General features: G+C 39.1%; 1 protein-coding gene across 1 annotated transcript in view; it reads right to left on the bottom strand.

Moving 5' to 3' along the window:
- cdk14 (cyclin dependent kinase 14) overlaps positions 1-20,655 on the bottom strand; it is a 154,549-nt gene that overhangs the window by 118,822 nt on the left and 15,072 nt on the right. The gene's annotated exons all lie outside the window — the stretch shown is intronic.

The raw sequence follows: 20,655 nt of genomic DNA, 5'->3' as shown, positions 1-20,655 counted from the left end.
ACACTGTTATTAAATTGAGCTGAATAATGACTGTAGAGCTAAAGCTGAAAATGAATTGGTTTCATGATTTATGAATATTACAACACTGTTATTTTTCTGTTTTGTATAAAGCGCTATATATCTAAATGTGACTTGACTTCGCATTAAGACTGAGATTTTCACGATAATTAGACACTCTCAATACTGAAAACTAAAAGACACGTAATATTAATATATTGATTTGCACTGACTTTTAGATGAGAAAAAAAAACCTTGAATAAGTTGAATAATGATACTATTTTCTTCTGTATAGAAGCTTTCTAACTGAAACTCAGTTTGTTTCATAATTAATAAACTTTACACCCTATAAAAATAAATGTGACTTGGCATTGAGACTTTCATGAATATTATAATATAAAAAAGACATTATCGTTTAAGGTTTTCACTAGCTCATTTTAGATGGCCCTGCTGTGTGACAATTTTGCCTTTAAAAGTCCAAATATTCAGTGGATCTTTCAAAAAATATGATTAAAAAGGAAACACTTTACCTAAAGCCTTTATATATAATGCATTATATAAGTATTTTGAATACATTAATTATGCTTTGTAATGCACCTTATAATGCATTGTATTGTATGATCTCATGAATAATTGTAACCACAACTAGATTAAAAAGTTTGTCGAGACAAACTTTAAGTTGGCTTGTGAAAGTTTGGACGAGGAAGTTTGTTTAAAGTAGTTTGAAGTGTAAAGTAGTTTAAAGTTTGTTTTTTTAAGACAGATTAGTTTAGAAAGAAAGAAAAAAAGAAAGATTTAATAGTTTAAAGTTTAAAAAAAGATTAGTTTAGAAAGGAAGAAAGAAAGAAATATTAGTTACAAAGAAAAAAAGAAAGAAAAATATTAGAAAAAAAGAAAGATTAGTTAGAAGGAAAAAAGAAAGATATATTAGTTTGAAAGAAAGATAGATTAGTTAGAAAGAAAAAAGAAAGATAGATTAGTTAGAAAGAAAGACATATTAGTTAGAATGAAAGACAGATAGATCAGTTAGAAAGAAAGAAAGATTAGTAAGAAAGAAAGACAAATCAATTATAAAGATAGATTAGTTAGAAAGAATGAAAGATTATTTAGAAAGAATGATTAGTTAGAAAGAAAAAAGAATGGTATAAGGATAGTTAGAAATAAATAAAGATAGATTAATTAGAAAGAAAGAAAGAAAGAAAGAAAGAAAGAAAGAAAGAAAGAAAGAAAGAAAGAAAGAAAGAAAGAAAGAAAGAAAGAAAGAAAGAAAGAAAGAAAGAAAAAAGGCAAAGGAAGTATAATGCATTAAAACATGACAAACAACCAATTTTAAATGTAACTTTTTACATTTTTGTTAATTTTGCAAAAAATGCATTTCACAGTTACTTTGGTTACAATTATTTATAAAAAGATATAACGCATTATAACATAAACACCCTTATAATGCATAATACATAAAGGCTTTAAGTGAAGTGTTTCCAAAAATGACATTAAAAAAATATGCATGAATGAATCGTTCACAATAAGATTAATAACATGCATTTTATTAAAGGGTGAATTTACATATAATGCAGACTTAAACAGCAACGAAATTTTTTTTTTTTAAAGTAAAAATGTGATTTTTGTATACTGAAATAATTCCCACTGAGAACAATGACAAAATGACTGAAAAATCAGATCACATTATGATAAATAATGAAAAGCTGGGGCAAATGTGCCAAATTGTCATGATGAAAACTATTATCACGATGCCAAAAAGACTTAAAAATAATTTTTCAAAATATAATTCTCTTGATTTTGTGATGAAACGTGATTCAGCCAAAATCCCTTTTCCCAGCTTTCAAGCATAAATCAGATTTTTAAATATAGAACAAAACCTTTTAAATGACACCACAGTAGAAATGGCTTGTTTACCTGGATAAGCTCCTCTGAGTTTAACTTCACACAGATCAATAAGGCTTTCCTGTCCGTACGAGGTCACTGCTTGACCTATAATTCAATATAACAGGGGCTTCCACAAAAACACTATTTGCTTTATCAGCAACACAGAAGAGATAGTGCACGGCCCATACTGAGCACCCGAGGGCAGCGGGTGAACCGTAAAAACGGCCCTATCTGCTTCTGCTCACAGGAGATTGCATGAACCGCTATCGCTCACGGCAACCTTGAGAGATGCTCGTGTTGCCATAGGAATGGGTCACCGCCATTGTGAGCACACAGGTAGAAAAGAGTCTTTATTCGCACACCAGAAGAAAACAACACCAAAAAGCTCTTAAACCCTCAATCTGCAGAGATCCGACATGGAAAACAACCATTTATGGGATCAGCTAATAACAGAGACGGTGTGTGTGTTCACACTTGGATTAAAACGAACCCTGGTGCGATTGCTCTGTTAGTTTGGTTCATTTGAATAAGTGTGAACCAAACACCAAACAAGGACCGAGACGCTGAAAACATGAGTCGCATCCGCTTCCATACGAACTGTGGTGAAATATGAACGCAACATGGACCAAAGACATCTAAACGAACCAAAAACAGGACATGATGTCACATGAGACCCTAAAAAGGACAGAATGCTCAAGCATACCTGTTTTTTTCTCATCATAGTCGTGATGTTTGCCATCACAGTTCGGTACAGAACCACGTCTCCCCGCAGCAGATCTTCATTTGTGTGTGTGAGACGGAGGGATTCCTGACGCTGTTTTGACTTTGTAGTTACATTTATCCCAGAACACAGCACTGTTTTGGATGTTCGGTAAGTTCCATCATGAAATATACATAATAAAAGCCGACCAATCAGGATGTGAACGTATCCCCATATGTCTTTAGGTTCGGTATCTTTAGGCTCTGTGTTAAAATGCCAATGTGAACACTAAGTGGACCAGGACTAATTGTCTTTTTTGGTCCGGTCTGACGATTCATGCTACCCATCGAGATTTGCTACTTACCGGTTATGCGCATGTGCAGACTCACAGTTTTGTTTTTGTTTTTTTACAAAAGGTACATTTTCCTGTTATAATGTATAATTTCCCTTTAAAAACTGCTTACTACCATATGAATATTTGTACGGTCAGCCAGCTGAAAAAGAATAACTGAAAGTTTCAGTAACTATGAGGAAAGGTGCACTTTGACAAGTCAAAGATGAATATTTTATGATAATTTTTACTTTTCACACCGTTTAAAAAATAAAAACAGTAGTCTACAGTATACAGTAGCTACTCATAACTTAGAATTAATATTATAATTGTATTTCATACGACTTTAATCGGCATTCTGTGATCAATTCGCGCTACGGTAGCATTTTTCGACAAGGCAGCAAAAATCGACAGAACACCGGACCAAATGAACCAAGCAATCCAAACTTAGACTAGCATGGTCCAGTGATGGTTTGGTGCTGGTTTACCATCAAAACCATTAGTGAGGCTGTTCTAAGAAAGGTGCTTGACAAAGGCAGTGTTAGTTACTTTCTTCTATAAACAGGACTCAAAATGAACACTTGCCAAGATGCCAAGAGTGCCAAAGCCACATTTTTTGTTGGAATTTCATGATACTATTGACAGAATTTGAAACAAAGCACAAATCTTAATGTGATTTATTGATGCACTACAAATTATGTTTAGTGACGTTTTGTTCATGGATCAACTGAAAACAGCAGACACTAATAGATCAATTCTTCGGATTGGTTCAATATTGGTTCATAAAAATGAGAATCGATTAAAGAGCACCTATCATGGATTTTCGAAAATGACTGTTTATGTGGTGTGGACTATAGCTCTAAGGGAATGAAAACATCCCGCAAAGATTTATATCTGAAAGTGCACCGTATATAAAGTTATTGTCTTTCAAAAGTGAGAGTCGACTCTGAGTCTATGAAATGAATTGTTTTTGAAACGAGTCATTAGCTGTTTCGTTGTGACGTGGATACAAAACATTAGCTCATTGGCCGCTCGCAATTCCGCCGATTCCTTCTCCGAATCACAACCTGTAAGTATTATTAATAATGTTTGCTGTTATGTTTTCTGTAGCATACACAATATAGTTATATTGTGTTGTGTGTGTTGTGTACTCTCCGCTCAGCTTCTAAGCGGGGTAAAGTTAGTTTTGTTTTTGATATTCACCAGACAATCACTGAAAAATTGCAATTACCTCCTAAACGACTTAGCCAAATCTGACTTCGCTCTATATAATAAGCACTGCCCTTCAAAAGCCGCCGCAATGTAGTTTCGCCGGGAAAGCTGCGAGAAAGGGACCGTGTGGAAAGTGCACTTTTTGTTCAAACACTATACAATTTTCAACACTTGACAAGCTATAATCCTGGTTATAGGCGTCCCGTTGCCGACAATCTCTGCCTACGGTTTACCAATAACAACTGACTGGGTCATTTGACCAATCGCCGCAGATTCGCGTCACTCAAAGGAGGTGTTTGGGAAAATGAATCATCGAACGAATCATTTGGGAGTCGTTGAGCAAAGCGGATAAAAATAAATGCATATTATAAGACAAATAAAGTGTTTTTATCCTTGCATGCATGAACTCCCAAAACAAAAATAGGAACATTTCAAATGCTATGATAGGGACTCTTTAAAATCGATAAATCTATATTTGTTAACCCAGCCACAATCAGCTTCTTTCAGAACTCATTTAAAGGAGAAGAGCCTGAACAGAGACACTTCTGAGACAAGAGTTTTGAGAAAAGAAGCTATCGGTTGTCCATCTGTCATGGACTGGACTCACTAATGAGATCTCCTGATAATGATCATATCTCCATCATTTAATCATGGGATTCAACTGGCCGTCTCCCGTCTCTCAGATGTTTCCCTTGAGGAAAAACATGCCTCCTCTAGAGTTTCAGAAGAGATCTCAACAATATTTAGAACTACACTCACATCTGTCAACATGAACTCAAAGATTTCTGGTCAGATGCTCACAAGAGTGAAAGATCTGAGCTGGTATATTTTGATAGCTCTATGCTTTTACTCTTATTTGGGGTTATTTATATTTTCCCATTAAATTTTACAAGAAACATCTGAAACAACAGTCATACTTAAAGGGATAGTTCACTTTGAAATACATTTTTGGTATGTTTTAGGGCATCCAAGATGTATGTGTCTTTGTTTCCACACCACAGTAGTTTCAATTTTGATATTTTTAGGTCAAACCGTTCTTGTCTGTTTGTCACATAATGGAGGTCTATGGTCACCACCTCGAAGAGCATTTAGACAGCAGACAGTTAGGGAGCTCACTAGGATTTGAAACAGAGCCGAATTCATTTTCATATTATACACAAGAGAAGATCTCATTTATCATGTTAACCATTCGCTCTGCCCTCAAAGTTCATGTTTAGCTAACGAGCCAAACCATTAATTCGGCCAGAACGGTGAAAGATAGAGGCGAAAATCAAAATAAATCGCCTGGCCTTTTGTGCTTCTCACGTATTAAGCTGCAAATAACCTCAATTGACACTATAAGAGGATTCATTCATCATTCTGGGCCATGAAGTGCTCATTAGATTCATTGTGCAGGCTGTTAATCTACGCATTAATAAAGCCAATCACAACTTATCAAATTAATCTCTTCATCAAGGCCTCTCCTTGCAAGAAATTCCCAGAACAAAAGTTTGTCATCGTCAATGTGCATAAAATGGAGAATGAATATTGATTTTACTGGATTTGGAGAATTATGCGCAGAGGCTCTACATGCAAACAGATTTAAACAAATATATTCAAGAATTCTAGACAATTTGCATTTGTTGTGAACTCCCCGGTGAGACTCAGCAGTGTGAAACACAACGCTTAATTAAAGAGGAAAAGCAATTCTTCAAAAGTCTGTCTCAGGTAAAAAATTACGGGTTAACACTGAATGTTATTTACATATTGGCAAAACTACAAAAAAACACATGACAGCAAAAGCATTGTTCAGCTAAAAATGAAAGCTATCTTTAAAGTTCAAAAAGTGTTTTGTTTCGCACGGTGAAATGGTTCATATCAGTTTGTGGTTTCCTCCATTAAAGCTTTTCCTGATTTTTATTATTACTGTATGATTTGATATATAGTGTATGTATTGTTGTATACACTACATATAACACATTTTTTTTACCAAAAAAAACAACGTTTTTTTTCCGATATTCTCTAAAGAAATTTACTTGAAACAGAAATGTTTTGTAACATTATAAATTAAATGAGCTAAATAAAGTCTTAAATGACCACAAAGAGTTGTAAGGACATCTTATATGTCAGATCTGCGTCATGCGCTTCAGTTCTTAAAGTGACAGCAGCCTAATTGTTACTGTAATTGTAATGAGAGCCACCAGAGGGCACTCTACATCAGACTATCATCATTCACTCACAAACTACATTTCCCATAACATCCACCTGTGTCTCATTACCTTGTCAGTCTCATCCTATTTAAACCATGTTTCTCAAAATCAAGAATGCAAAGAACGGACTTGTATTCTTGGGGAAAACGCTCTTGCTAGTTGCAAGATGACGAGCACACAGAACGCTGCTGACAGTTTGAGACAATGTGTTCTTGCTGGTATTGCGCAATAATACCCCCGCACAGACACCGTCAGTACCCAAACATAACGAGAATAGGCTTTGTGCCGAGCGTCATGTGACCAAACCGGAAAACGGGTCTCATCGAAGAAGAACTGATTACGATATCTATGGATTTTTAAGGTAATAGGCTAATCAAAGAACAAAATACAGAGAAAATCACTCAGTGTTGTTGACTAAATATCCTTTGTAGCTTTAATAAGTATTACTCTGTATAAAAAAATGTATAATTTATGTGTTTAAGTTTTTTTAATTTATGCAATTTCTGTTCATTTCCTACCTGTTAGATCAAATATTTCAAAAAAATGTCTTTATGTTGTGCCTACATTCATTTGGAGATTAACTGTAAAATCTAAAAATATATTAAAAATAGGTGAAAATTATTTGCGATTAAAAAATGTGTGATTAATTAGTTCCCTTTTTTAGCGATTGACCCCAGGAGGTCGCATTTTAAGGCTGTATACGTCATATGGGACAGAAATTAATATGTTTAAGTGAAGACAAAAATAAATAATTTTTCAATCAGTTGACAAAACTGGAGTTTGGATTGATTCATAGAAATGAATCAAACTTACCAACACTGTTTTTTTACATGGAAGTTGCTGGCAGCCGTGTATCTCGAGTCTCCTCCAGACACACACTCCAGTCATCGTTATTCCTCTCGGCCCTTCACAACTCCGTTTAAAAATCGATCGCAAAAACACACAAGAGCAACAGAATATTGGAAAGGTGTTTGATTGCTTCAGAGCACTGACCTGGAATTAATTTGAAACTAATTAACAGAACAAAAGTCTGAAGCTCAGGGGACGTGTCTTCACCCGTCTGTTAATGATGCTGTGATGGTTCAAGAGTTACAAGTGAAACTAGAGAGGAGTAACCTCAACTTTGTGCTGACTTTGGCATCCAGGACCGTAATGAAAACAGAGACGCTGAGTCAGCAGAGAGTGTTCAAAATCAAATCACCACAAATAGTATTACCTCAACATAGACAAACTACATATATACTGTAAGCACACACACTACATATATGTATATTTTTTATGTAATGGCCTCAAAAGGAGAGTCTGCTAAATGCATCTAAAATCCATCAAAAACTATTTTAAATAAGTCAAAAAGAGGTGTTTTTTTTTTTTTCAAGCTTTGAATTGTGAACCTTTGTCACCACGGATCCATCTCTCGAATGGATCAATGCTCAATTTCTGGGCTTTATCAGAGATGAAAATGACAATGTTGACATTGACAGGCATCAATCTGATGGAACAAATCAAAACTCAAAGCCTGAAATCAGGTGCACCTGAGACCCGTGAGTGATGCCACCGGGAAACACTGAAGGGCAGATCGATGCCAATAATGAGTCTCAAGGTCAAGAGGGAGTCACGGACCAATCAAGATTTTAATTACTTCTTCAGCAGATTAAACACTCTCTGGGAAATCTGGTCTTTTGTTTGAAGGACAGGAGACGTGCAAGACGTCTTCTGAGGTTTTTAACTTTCACAAACCATGTTTTTTCTCCATGCACCAGTCACTGGATTTGAACTCTAGCATGTAATAGTCCTTTGACTGCAACTGCACTTATAGAGAGATTCACTAGATTGCCAGCAACATTCACCTGAAATACAAGAATGATGTATGTGACTTGGGCCATTTAAAACAAATACATAAAAACAGACTCGCGTGTCCTCAGATTGCAGGCGTTTTGCATTTTATGCTTGGTTTTGGGGGTGGGGGGGATCACAATGAGGTTATTCTCGTGTTACGCAGCACGTTTGAGCTTCAACAAGAACCAATGAGGATCATCTTCGTGTTACGCTCTCAGATTTCATCAAAAACATTTTCATTTGTGTTCAGAAGATGAATGAAATTCAGGGTTTGGAACAACATGAGGGCGAGTAATTCATGACAGAATTTTCATTTCAGGGTGAACTAAGTCCAACCCTTAAATATGATCTTATTTGGACATGATTCATCCTACCATGCCACAATCCCCCTCTGCAGATGCCAGTAAAACCCTGAGCGATCACTCTGTTTCAGTGTTGCAAAATGCCTAATATCTAAACTAAAATGGAAATTAAACTCTAACTAAAATACATAAACAAAAATCCAAATGAAAGCAGAAAATATAAAATAAAAGCTCATTCAAAATGTGAATAGATACTAGAATAGGATAGTCAAGTAACACTCTGTTAGATAGAAAAGAAAGTGACTCCTAACCAAACCACTCTTGAGTCATTTTCTTATTCTGGCATCATTTTTCACCCTGATGTTGAACTCATATGGGGTTTAGAGCAAATGATTGATGATTTCTAGGTGAACTGTTCCTTTAAAACATGAGCTGATATAATGGAATATTGATGCAATGATGGTCAGTCATATTCAGTTAACACACACATACGGACGGAGGGCGTGAGCAGGAAATGAGCTCATCTCTCAGAGGCATTAACCACACTAATCGCTCTCCACCCATCAGCTCAACCACACAAATAAACTCACAGATTCACCAAAATCATGACAAACAACTTAGATCTATGGAATAATTGCATGTGCGGTGTAAAATAAATAAACAAATACCATTAAGATGTTAAAGGCAAAGCATTGTTTTTCAAGCACTCAATTTTAGGATATTTTGCTTTCATGACGTGTCTTCTTTCAGACTAGTGGAAAGACAGCATTCACAAAACACATTAAAGAGTTTGTTCCATTACACTTTATCTATTTACATATGTAGATTTCTATGACAATACATATCTTTAAAAGCTTCACATACAGTATACACGTTTATTCCTATCTATACTCTGAGTATGTTTTTTTCATCTATTGACACTATTTTCTGATTTATGGAGTAATAAGAAGAGAGATCCAAAATATGTCATGCATAATCCATAATATGTCAACAAAATCAAACAAGAATTTTGAACCTGGCTTTAAGCAAGTTCAAATTTCTGCTCTAGACATTTATGCAAACAAGTGCCTATTTAATTAGATATGCATAATTTGCATATTTAAACAATATTTCAGAAAACTTGTAATACAACTGACAAATCGATTAATCGCGTCTGACATAAAAGTTTTTGTTTACATAATATATGTGTGTGTATATATTATTATATTGATTAGGGATGCACCGATATGAAAATTGAAATGAAACCGATAATTCTTTATATTTGAAAGTCGATAACCGATATATCTGCCGATAAACTTAAATCCAATTTTTTATCTAATTTTGAGAGCAAAAAACAAAAGTCTCACAATTAAATCCATGTCCCAAGCGCACAATTATAATGATGTTCTCATTATAGTGTTGTATAGCCGATATGACAGATGTGGTGCGTATGTTGTACCAAACCGTATTTTCATTTTTTGAAGAGATTTCAATCATATTTCAAGAAATTCAAAAACATAAACAGTGCTCAACAGGTGTCTGAAGGGAATAATACATTATTTATCGGCTTTAATATATCGGCCACATTTTCTTACCAGGCCGATATCGATAACATTAAAAACGAACATATATTGGCCGATACGATATGCTGGCCGATATATCGTGCATCCCTAATATTGATATATATTAGGCTACATATATGTGTGTATACACAGACATGGACACACACACTGTGACGACCTGTGTCTTTAATGAAGTTTTCCTCATCATTGGACAGATTATTCCGCTCTCCTACCGGATTGTATAGGTGACATCTGTTGCCATTTCAATCTTTCCTTTTCACCTTCAAAAGAAGCAAGACGGATGGCAGGCGGGCAGACTATTTGATTTGATTGCTTTCGATATTCGTTTGGTTATGTTTCTTAATTATGCATCATGATACTACAGCACATTACATTTCTTCCATTCCATTCATCAAGCGTGACACTACTGACACACACACATATATGTAAACAAAAATTTTTATGTTAGATGCAATTAATCCCAATTAATTTGACAGCAATAAACACAACACATTTGTCTTAATGTACTGTGATTAATCAACTGGGGAAAATATGGTGATATCCATTAGTTCCATTAGTGAATAAAGTCATAGTTTTTGTTATTTTTGGACCAAAACGTATTTTCGATGCTTCAAGCCACTCTAACTAACCCACTGATGTCACATGGACTACTTTGATGATGTCTTTATTTCCTTTCTGGACAAGGACAGTATACCATACTAAATCTAAAATATCTTAAACTGTGTTCTGAAGATGAACGGAGGTTTTAACGGGCTTGGAACGACATGAGGGTGAGTCATTAATGGGTGAACTAACCCTTTAATTGGTCAATGGTAAAAGCCCTCATGGTGGTGACAACATGCTAAATGATAGAGTGCTTTATTAAGAGCGGTTCACGTCCGGAGCACAACCCATGGAGTTTCTGTTCTCCGCTCTGAATCCTGGGAGAGAATCACAAATCCCAGCTGTCATGCAACTCAACACTCAGCGACAGTAACGCTTTCTCCACCAACACCTCACCATGATCAGGCACGAGAACTGACTCACAGAGGGCATGTCGAACACTTCAGATCTCAGAGACAGAGTCGCTCTGAGTTTGCATTATTCATGAACGAACAGCGTGTTTAGCACGGACCAACATTTCTGAGCTTGACATTTCCAGAGTGCTTTGCATATTTCCGTCGGGCAGGAATCTGTCCTTGCATATCACACTCTAATGACTGAAATGGTCATTTTGATAGCTGGGGTTGGGGAGGGGGAATGTCCCACCGTATTCATCAGTATGAGCTAATTACAGCACGCTAATATAGACACCAGCTGCTGCTCAACATCTCATCAACAACAGCAATCAGCGCACGGCTCAGTCTGGATAATACGGTGCCCCACCCTACGGCACGACTCCAAGGTCAAGAGCTAAACTTGCTCTGTTACATCAGTGCTACACAACTGCTCCTGTGCCACCACCCAGATATACATTAGACATCAAGCAGCGACAAAAAGCTCAAAAAGTGAAAAAAGTTCCTCTACGCCATTCCCACAGGCCGACGCCATTCCCACACGGGGCGACTTGACGCCATTCCCACACGGGGCGACTCGAGTCCGTTCCCACACGCCGACGCCATTCCCACACGGGGCGACTCGACGCCATTCCCACACGGGGCGACTCGACGGCATTCCCACATGGGGCGACTCGACGCCATGCCCACACGGGGTGACACAACGCTTTTCCCACACGGGGCGACTCGACGCCATTTCTACACGGGCAACTTAACGCCATTCCCACACTGGGCAACTCAACACCAATCCCACACACCGACGCCATTCCCACACGGGGCGACTCGACGTCATTCCCACACGGGGCGACTTTGACGCCATTCCCACACGGGGCGACTCGACGCCATTCCCACACGGGGCGACTCGACGCCATTCCCACACGGGGCGACTCGACGCCATTCCCACACGGGGCGACTCAACGCCATTCCCACATGCCGACGCCATTCCCACACGGGGCGACTCGACGTCATTCCCACACGGGGCGACTTTGACGCCATTCCCACATGGGGCGACTCGACACCATTCCCACACGGGGCGACTCGACGCCATTCCCACACGCCGATGCCATTCCCACACGCCGACGCCATTCCCACACGGGGCGACTCGACGCCATGCCCACACGGGGTGACACAACGCTTTTCCCACACGGGGCGACTCGACGCCATTCCCACACGGGGCGACTCGACGCCATTCCCACACGGGGCGACTCGACACCATTCCCACACGGGGCGACTCGACGCCATTCCCACACGCCGACGCCATTCCCACACGGGGCGACTCGACGCCATTCCCACACGGGGCGACTCGACGCCATGCCCACACGGGGTGACACAACGCTTTTCCCACACGGGGCGACTCGACGCCATTTCTACACGGGCAACTTGACGCCATTCCCACACTGGGCAACTCAACACCAATCCCACACACCGACGCCATTCCCACACCTAGCGACTTGACGCCATTCCCACACGGGGCGACTCGACGCCATTCCCACACGGGGCGACTCGACGCCATTCCCACAAGGGGCGACTCGACACCATTCCCACAAGGGGCGACTCGACACCATTCCCACAAGGGGCGACTCGACACCATTCCCACACGGGGCGACTCGGCGCCATTCCCACACGGGGCGACTCGACACCATTCCCACACGGGGCGACTCGGCGCCATTCCCACACGGGAGGACTCGGCGCCATTCCCACACGGGAGGACTCGACACCATTCCCACAAGGGGCGACTCGACACCATTCCCACACGGGGCGACTCGACACCATTCCCACACGGGGCGACTCGACGCCATTTCCACACGGGGCGACTCGACGCCATTCCCACACGGGGCGACGCCATTCCCACACGGGACAACACGACGCCATTCCCACACGGGGCGACTCGACGTCAATCCCACACGGGGCGACTCGACGTCAATCCCACACGGGGCGACTCGACGCCATTCCCACACGGGCGACTCGACGTCATTCCCACACGGGGCGACTCGACGCCATTCCCACACGGGGCGACTCGACGTCATTCCCACACGGGCCATTCCCACACGGGGCGACTCGACGTCATTCCCACACTCTATTCCCATCAAATGCTGCTTCTGAACCCTTCACTGACACTCATCATGAAACGAGCTCCGCAGGCCTCCGCACATCTGCATTTGCATTTTAATATCTCAGCAATATTTGATCTACTATACATCCTCGAGGGGCTATTAAGGAAGGTTAATTAACGTACGGATTATACGACTCATTTTTTTAATGACATGAAGGCTCTTAACCCACGCTGGCATGCCAAGCTTTGCGTGGGTCACGAGGGCCAGCGGGGATTACGCACAAAACGCAGGCGCTTCGGTCCTCATACCTTCACATGCAAGACTGAGCCGCTGTGATTGAGAACCATGTAGCGTCAATTAACACTGACAGATTGGCTGAGGATCCACACACACAAACACACAGCTGGCACTGCGACGGCCCACGGCCCAGCAGTCATTCTGTCATTGACAACGCTGGAAGGCAGATGCACATTAATGTATAAATAAAGAGGAGGGCGTTATTGATTCAACAATTGTGCTGGAAATATAAAATGATGACTGTTTATTAAGACTAGTTGCATGATCCTTTCTTTGTTTGAAGTTTAGGAGAGCCAAAGTTACAAGAGACTGATTCAATTCTGTGAAATTTTTTAAGCTTTTATTTTGTTTCTTGGAATAAGCATTGACTACTATCATTGATTATTTTAACTAAATTTTTTCATACGGTATTTTATTGTTGGCAAATATTGCTGCATCTAAATGGACATCCTTTAAATAAAAAAGTAAATGCATAAATATTGAGATACATATAAAAATATTTCTCTGATGTTCAATATCTTTAAAATCTCCCATCCCTACAGAGATATTTAAAATAGTATTGAAAGGGTACACAAACATGTAGCCAGGGGAACTCATTCCCACAATGCCCTCAAAGGATAAGAAGTGAATGCTGCTGTCATCGTGTTTTTCCAGACTGTATAAGAGTCAACGCTGAATGTCCTTTTGGAGGTCAGGATCGGGAGATGCGACCTTCGGGAAAGACCAGCGTTCAAGGCTAGCAGTCAATATCCTACTCCTGTCCTGGCAAACGAGCGAACAATGAAAATGAAGTGGCATTTGAGGTCAGATGCAATCTGGCGGGAACATCTTGAACTGATTTTAGATACGCTGCAGTATAACATGACCTTCGAGCCCCTGTGGAGCATTCTCACAGCGCTCAGACAGACCTCAAAAACAGAGAATTAATACTCACAGATACGTCAAATTTACACATTGTAAATGGAGCAAAATAAATATTGTTTGTCTCATGTAAAAGTCTTATTAATGAGAGTCTGTGTACAAGACGTTTCTCTAGGAAAGAAAGACTTTAGTGCTCTAGAATTTCAGAAGAGATCTTATTAATGTGTGAAACTATGCTCAGATTTCTCGAAAGTTCAACATTAGGTCTCAATATTATGGAACCTTGTTTACAGCACATAATAACTTTTCATCTCGCAATTCTGAATTTTTTTCTTGCAATCGAGAGTTTATATCACACAATTCTGAGAAAAAAGTTGCATTGGTGAGAAAAAAAATCTGAATCGCAAGATAAAAAGTCATAATTAACTTTTTTTATTTTTTATAAACAAGCTTCCATACAAAATGAACCTCATTTCAACAAAACGGTCAAAATATTCAATGTAAGAATTAAAATACATAAAAAAAATCTTCAATAATCAAGGGGTGCGTTACGTTTAAATGAAGAATATGAAATATTTAATAATATTGATTTTTTTTTTATGAATGTTTAATCTGTTAATGTTTTATATTTTACTCCAGTACAGCATTTTGGTCAGCTCTCTGTTGTTTTAAATTGTGCTTTATGTAAATAAAGTAATATATTTGTACCACCTCTGATAACTGCAAAAATTTTAATGCAGAAACCTTGCATTTTCTGTGAAGCAGCTTTGAAGCAATATGCATTTTTGAATCAACATAACAATAAAGTCATTACACAGCAATACTCACCTATATATTTTTACTAAAACATTCGAATCAAATCTGAGTTTTGAATGAATTCACTTATGGACAGCTTGAACTGATTCATATCAAACTTTTTAAGCCTATTTTCATTAAAATAATATGTTTGTTAAAGTCATCACAATATGCTATTGTATATAGCAACATTTAAATAAAAAATGATAAAATAATTGAGAATAGATCATGAATATTTGATGCATCACCCAAACGACTCTAGTGTGGCCGATGAATGCTGAGGATGTGATGTCATGCTTGTGTGCAGTTCTTTGGGGAGCTGAATGTATTTGTTACAGTCCGGACACAAAGGCTTTATCCCTTAGACCGCTTCGGTCTGTGCAAGCGGCGGAAGTGATCTCGGATACATACTTTCATACTAATCCCCCACGATGTGCATGCGATAACACCCTGACCTGTCATTGAGCTCAACGATTTCGGGCTTAAATCAGGCTTAAAGTCATGTAGTGTGAACTAGGCTTTAGTGTGCTCACATAATTGCAGTGTGAAACCAAACCAAAACTTTCTGAAAGTATAAAATATATCAAAACGTGAACTTTGGTTCGGACCTTGGTGCGGACTTTCAGGTGTAAAAAATTTTTAACCGAACCATTTTTACTAAAAATGCCCTAAGACAAAGTTTACACTTAACCTAAATGAAACATAAATGAGGAGGACTCAATGTTCTACAAAAATGAATCCTCATTTATAGGATTCTCCAAAGCATCAGGACCTCCTCATGTGAATAATCTTCTGAACCGCTGTCTTCAAACTTTCTAATCATTTCAGCTCATCATAGGAGCGTTAAGCAGCTTAGAGGAGGAGACGGCAGCACATATAACCAGCGGGTGCCCGTATTATACTTTTTCGGTTATTGCCTTTCATGTAATGTGTAATATAGCAGTTTGAGAACGTAAAAGCTCTACAAAATTATACATTTCCTTCCTGCTCGAACCTATAGGTTTGTAATTTGCATAATGCTCGCCTATAATCCTGTGAACGACGTCTCCTTTGACCAGCACTGTAGCTGTAGCTGAGTTTGGTTCATGTTGTTGACATGTTGAGAAGAAGTTGTTTTCTGTGCTACAAGAACAGATCCACTTTGCATGCACTTCTAATCGCTGTAAATGTAGACGAGTGATCAGGAAAAGTAATTCTCACACACTGGTGCACACTGGCTTTGAAACGATGACCTCTTTGAACATTTCTCCGACTGATTTAAATGTCAACATGACAAATGTGGCACTTCCTGGATTGAACCACTCTTTTCCTTTGCAAGTAAGTCATTTAGCAGATGCTTTCATCCAAAATGATCAACGACCAAGTTTTTCAAACTGGAGTCCGGGGATCCCGAGGGGGACGAAAGGGAATTCTGCGGGGTCAGTGGAAATGAGAAAGCACAATTACAAATCCAAAATGGGGTGGTGATGGCGCAGTGGATAAAACACACGCCTTCGAATCCACTGCGAGACACCAATATGTCCCTGAGCAAGACACTTAAAGGATAATTCCGGCATTTAACACCTTGAGTCTATTTTGTAGTTTGTTTTGAATGAAATAGAGTGGTGGACTTAGAAATTTTGACAATGGGTCCTGTCTCGACTTTTTGACTATTTTAGAATCGCCTGTGACAGCGTTAGACTGGGTGTCTATGGGCATGCACAAACATGTCAATAAAACAACCCTTAACGTTCATTTTCAAAACTGTGCAACTCACCGAGTGGTTGGTGGTGTTCGTTGATGTTCTGAAACAAGTAGCGTAGCAAAATACCATTTCTGTCGTGTTTTATTTGTCATTTTTTAAAATCCGCATTGATGTCTGCTGGAGGACTCAGTGCTCGTTGATATTACTGCGCTAGCTACCGGAAAAGGAAAGGGGTCTGTTTACATTTGGTTGTAGTCTTTTCGCTCGGTTCTCCGTCACTCAGAAGGCTAGCGTGAGCAGAGCAACTGTGCTCCCGGACTTTTTTTACAGTGTGCTAGACACTGTGTTCCGTACAGCGTCCTGGTTGTCGCCATCAAGTGGTCGGGAGTGTGCTAACGCTTCAGACTCAAATATCGAGCGGAAGTTTATACGCGGTTGTGAGGTATCTGAATAAATAGTTCCACAATAGCAAACAACACGGATTGAAAGCATACATAGCGCCGATATATTCGTTTTTAATCATCAACGAACACCACCAACCACTCAGTGAGTTGCACAGTTTTGAAAATGAACGTTAAGGGTTGTTTTAAAGACAAAATTTCTAAGTCCACCACTCTATTTCATTCAAAACAAACTACAAAATAGACTAAAGGTGTTAAAGGGTTAGTTCACCCAAAAATGAAAATTAAGTCATTAATTACTCACCCCACCCCCACGACGCATGCGCGAGAACTAAACTGAAGTAGTTGAAGGAGATCGTAATTCTCGCGCATGCGCCGTGGAAATCGTATTGAAGTCTTGTTTCAGGCCAACAAGGAAGAAAAGAAATAGTCGAATAAAGTCGTTATTTTTGTTTTTTCGCACAAAAGTATTCTCGTCGCTTGATAAACTTATAGTTGAGCCACTGTAGTCACATGGAATATTTAAACATTTTCTTCATTGACTTTCTGGGCCGTCAAGAGTCATTCCCTTAGGAGCCAATGTGGTAGTTATACAACTCTCAAATTTAATCAAAAATATCTTCATTTGTGTTCCGAAGATCATCGAAGGTCTTACGGGGTTGGTACAGCATGGGGGTGAGTAATTAATGACTTAATTTTCATTTTTGGGTGAACTAACCCTTTAAATACCGGAATTATCCTTTAACCCCTAGTTGCTCCAGAGGCGTGTGACCTCCGACATAAATAGCAATTGGAAGTCGCTTTGGATAAAACCGGATAAAAGATAATTCTGATATCGACTGCTAATCCATTTTAAATGCTACAACTCAATTAATAAAAAGGGCACTTGGGAGCATCCTTACAAACCATGAAATAGCATATGAAGCAAATGGGGCAAACTTAAAAAGTCCAAACCTAAATGAGTTAAACAACACAAGAAGACACTGCTAGTGTCCTGATTCTCTATGACGAACGCCAGCAAATGCTTGTTTTTTCCTCCAAAAGCAAAAAATCTGGGCCGAAATTGCATTGTGTTCCTTGGAAGGAAAACATGTCATCTGTCTGGCAGTTCCTGAAAAACTTTTATCCGGGATTGTTTGAAAAAGACATTTGTGTGTTTGGCTGGATTGAATCACTCCACACACACACACCATCTCAAAGATAATTGGCAAGCATCTGGATGGATGGATGATAGCCAAGAGCTACACAAACCAACCTCCCCACACGAACGCAAACAAATTATGGATGAGGGGCGAATGGCGATATGACAATCTCATCACATTTACTCAGCGTTTCACACTTCATTATAAGCTAATGGAGGAAGAAGAAAACAGATGACAGCCCATTAAGATTGTCATTTACTATCTGAAATGAGCAATCCACCATGCAGCAATGCTGATTTTCTATCCTGGAAATGTTGTGTAAGGTTTCAGATTTCTGGAAAGTTCTCCGTGTGGAACAGCTGAGCTGGCGAGCGATTAGGAGGAGCTGACGTCCTGATAATGGTGGCGGTTTGGTCACATGTCTGTCAGTGTCTGCGAGGCGCGTGCTGATTCACCGAGGCGGCAGAAACAGATTCCCACCGGAAGTCTTAAAGGCTGATCTTTGACTTCTGGCCTTTTCCTAGAAAGACTTCACCAAAAAAGTGACAAACAACAACACAATCACACATTCTTGAATGTCTTAAAGGGATAGTTCACTCCAAAATCACCCTTATGTTATTCCAAACCTATAAGACCTCGGGGACCTTTAATTCAAAAGGAGACTTTGGACCCTTTTACAAAGTCTTGATTTTGTCTTTGAGCTCTACTAGAACAGATTTTCATGCTTCGATGTTCAATAAACATTGTTGCAGCTCCTCTCTCTTCCCAGTCTACGTCAACGACGTAACTCGCTGCTTCAGTTCCACAGTACGTTGCATCATTGAAGAAATCAAGACTGTTTCCCGAAACCATATTGTCGCGAAGTGGTCGTTCAACCACGTTGGTTTACTCAACATGACATCATGACTTTTGCGTAAACATACACGCCACTTTCGAGTCAAGTGGTGTGTTATCTCTACGCATTTTGAGCTATCCGCGTGTATGTCTACGCCATTAACGTCCGAGTGATTCCGCGTGTCTGTACACGCCGTCAAATGTCCAGTCATAAATGCCATTAACCCCAGTGACGGTTAGGTTTAGGGACAGGTTGAGGTAAGTCATATATTTATGTATACAGTAATAACGTTAAGTCAACGGCGTTCATAAACACGCTGAAAAGCGATTATGCGTCTTGATAGCATATTTCCAAAAATGGAAATACGAATTGGCGTGTCATACACACGCTACTTCATGAGATCAATCTGGTTTACTACGTTACGCACGTGGTGGAGAAAAAACTGTCTAAAGTTTAAATTAATGCTAGATGTTTTGATATAAGTTACAGACATGGCATTTGAGGACTATTTCTTATTTTTCTCAGTTATTTTGCTTTATTTCCAGGTTCAATCAAAGGCTCGTTCTTACATAGCAGAGCACGTTTCTGTTTCGCAGACTCTTGAAGACTTCATATGGACTATTTTTTGGGATAAGAATCTTCAAAACAAGTTCTAATTTTAAGCTCCTTTTTTAATTTTTTTTTTTATTTAAACGACAGAAATGTGAAGCAGAGATTCTGTCCTCCTCCACATCATCTCATTCGTCCTCGTCCAGCCCCCGCTGCGCTCCCAGACTGCTAATGGAGACCCTGGCGCACCGGGACACGGCTGAATTTTAAATAACTTTCTGGGATCGAGTGGTTCACAGCTGAAGGAATGCTGGGCCCTCAAAATGGCGTGAAGCCCCGGAGGGATTTGGTGCCTTCAGTTAGAATGTGTTTATTGTGAGACTTGAAATGCTCGTCATTGTGAGCGCGCTGGAGAGGAAAGAGATGCACGCTTGTGCGTTTGACTATGATGCCTGTTTTAATGTCTTCTCATCTGTGGAGAAGGAGTGCGCTCCTTTAGATTCAAATTTACATTTATCCATTTAGCAGACGCGACTTAAAAAAAGAGGAATACATCAAACCATTTATCTTAAGGAGGCAATAACATGAGAAGTGCTAGTAATACAGGAGGAAGAAAAATGTTAAAGCATAGAATAACATGCATAACACATGTGGGATTTATATTCAGTAAATTACATTTTTAAACGGTTCACTGAAATGACACATTTATATACATTATTTTCTTCTATTGTAAGTCACTTAGAAAAAGATGCATAAATCCATTTAAATGTAATTTAAATATATATATATATATATATATATATATATACACACACACACACACACATATTAATTACATTTAAATGTATTTATGCATCTTTTTTGGACACACACACACATATATATATATATATATATATATATATATATATATATATATATTTAAATTACATTTAAATTTATTTATGCAACTTTTTTGGGACATATATATTTGTATTTCTGTTGTATTTA

This window comes from Pimephales promelas, chromosome 12, assembly GCF_988280905.1.
Source record: "Pimephales promelas chromosome 12, fPimPro1.hap1.1, whole genome shotgun sequence".
NCBI classification, from domain to species: domain Eukaryota; kingdom Metazoa; phylum Chordata; class Actinopteri; order Cypriniformes; family Leuciscidae; genus Pimephales; species Pimephales promelas.
Note: the sequence above shows the minus strand (reverse complement) of the source record. Positions and strands in the feature narration are given on the sequence as shown.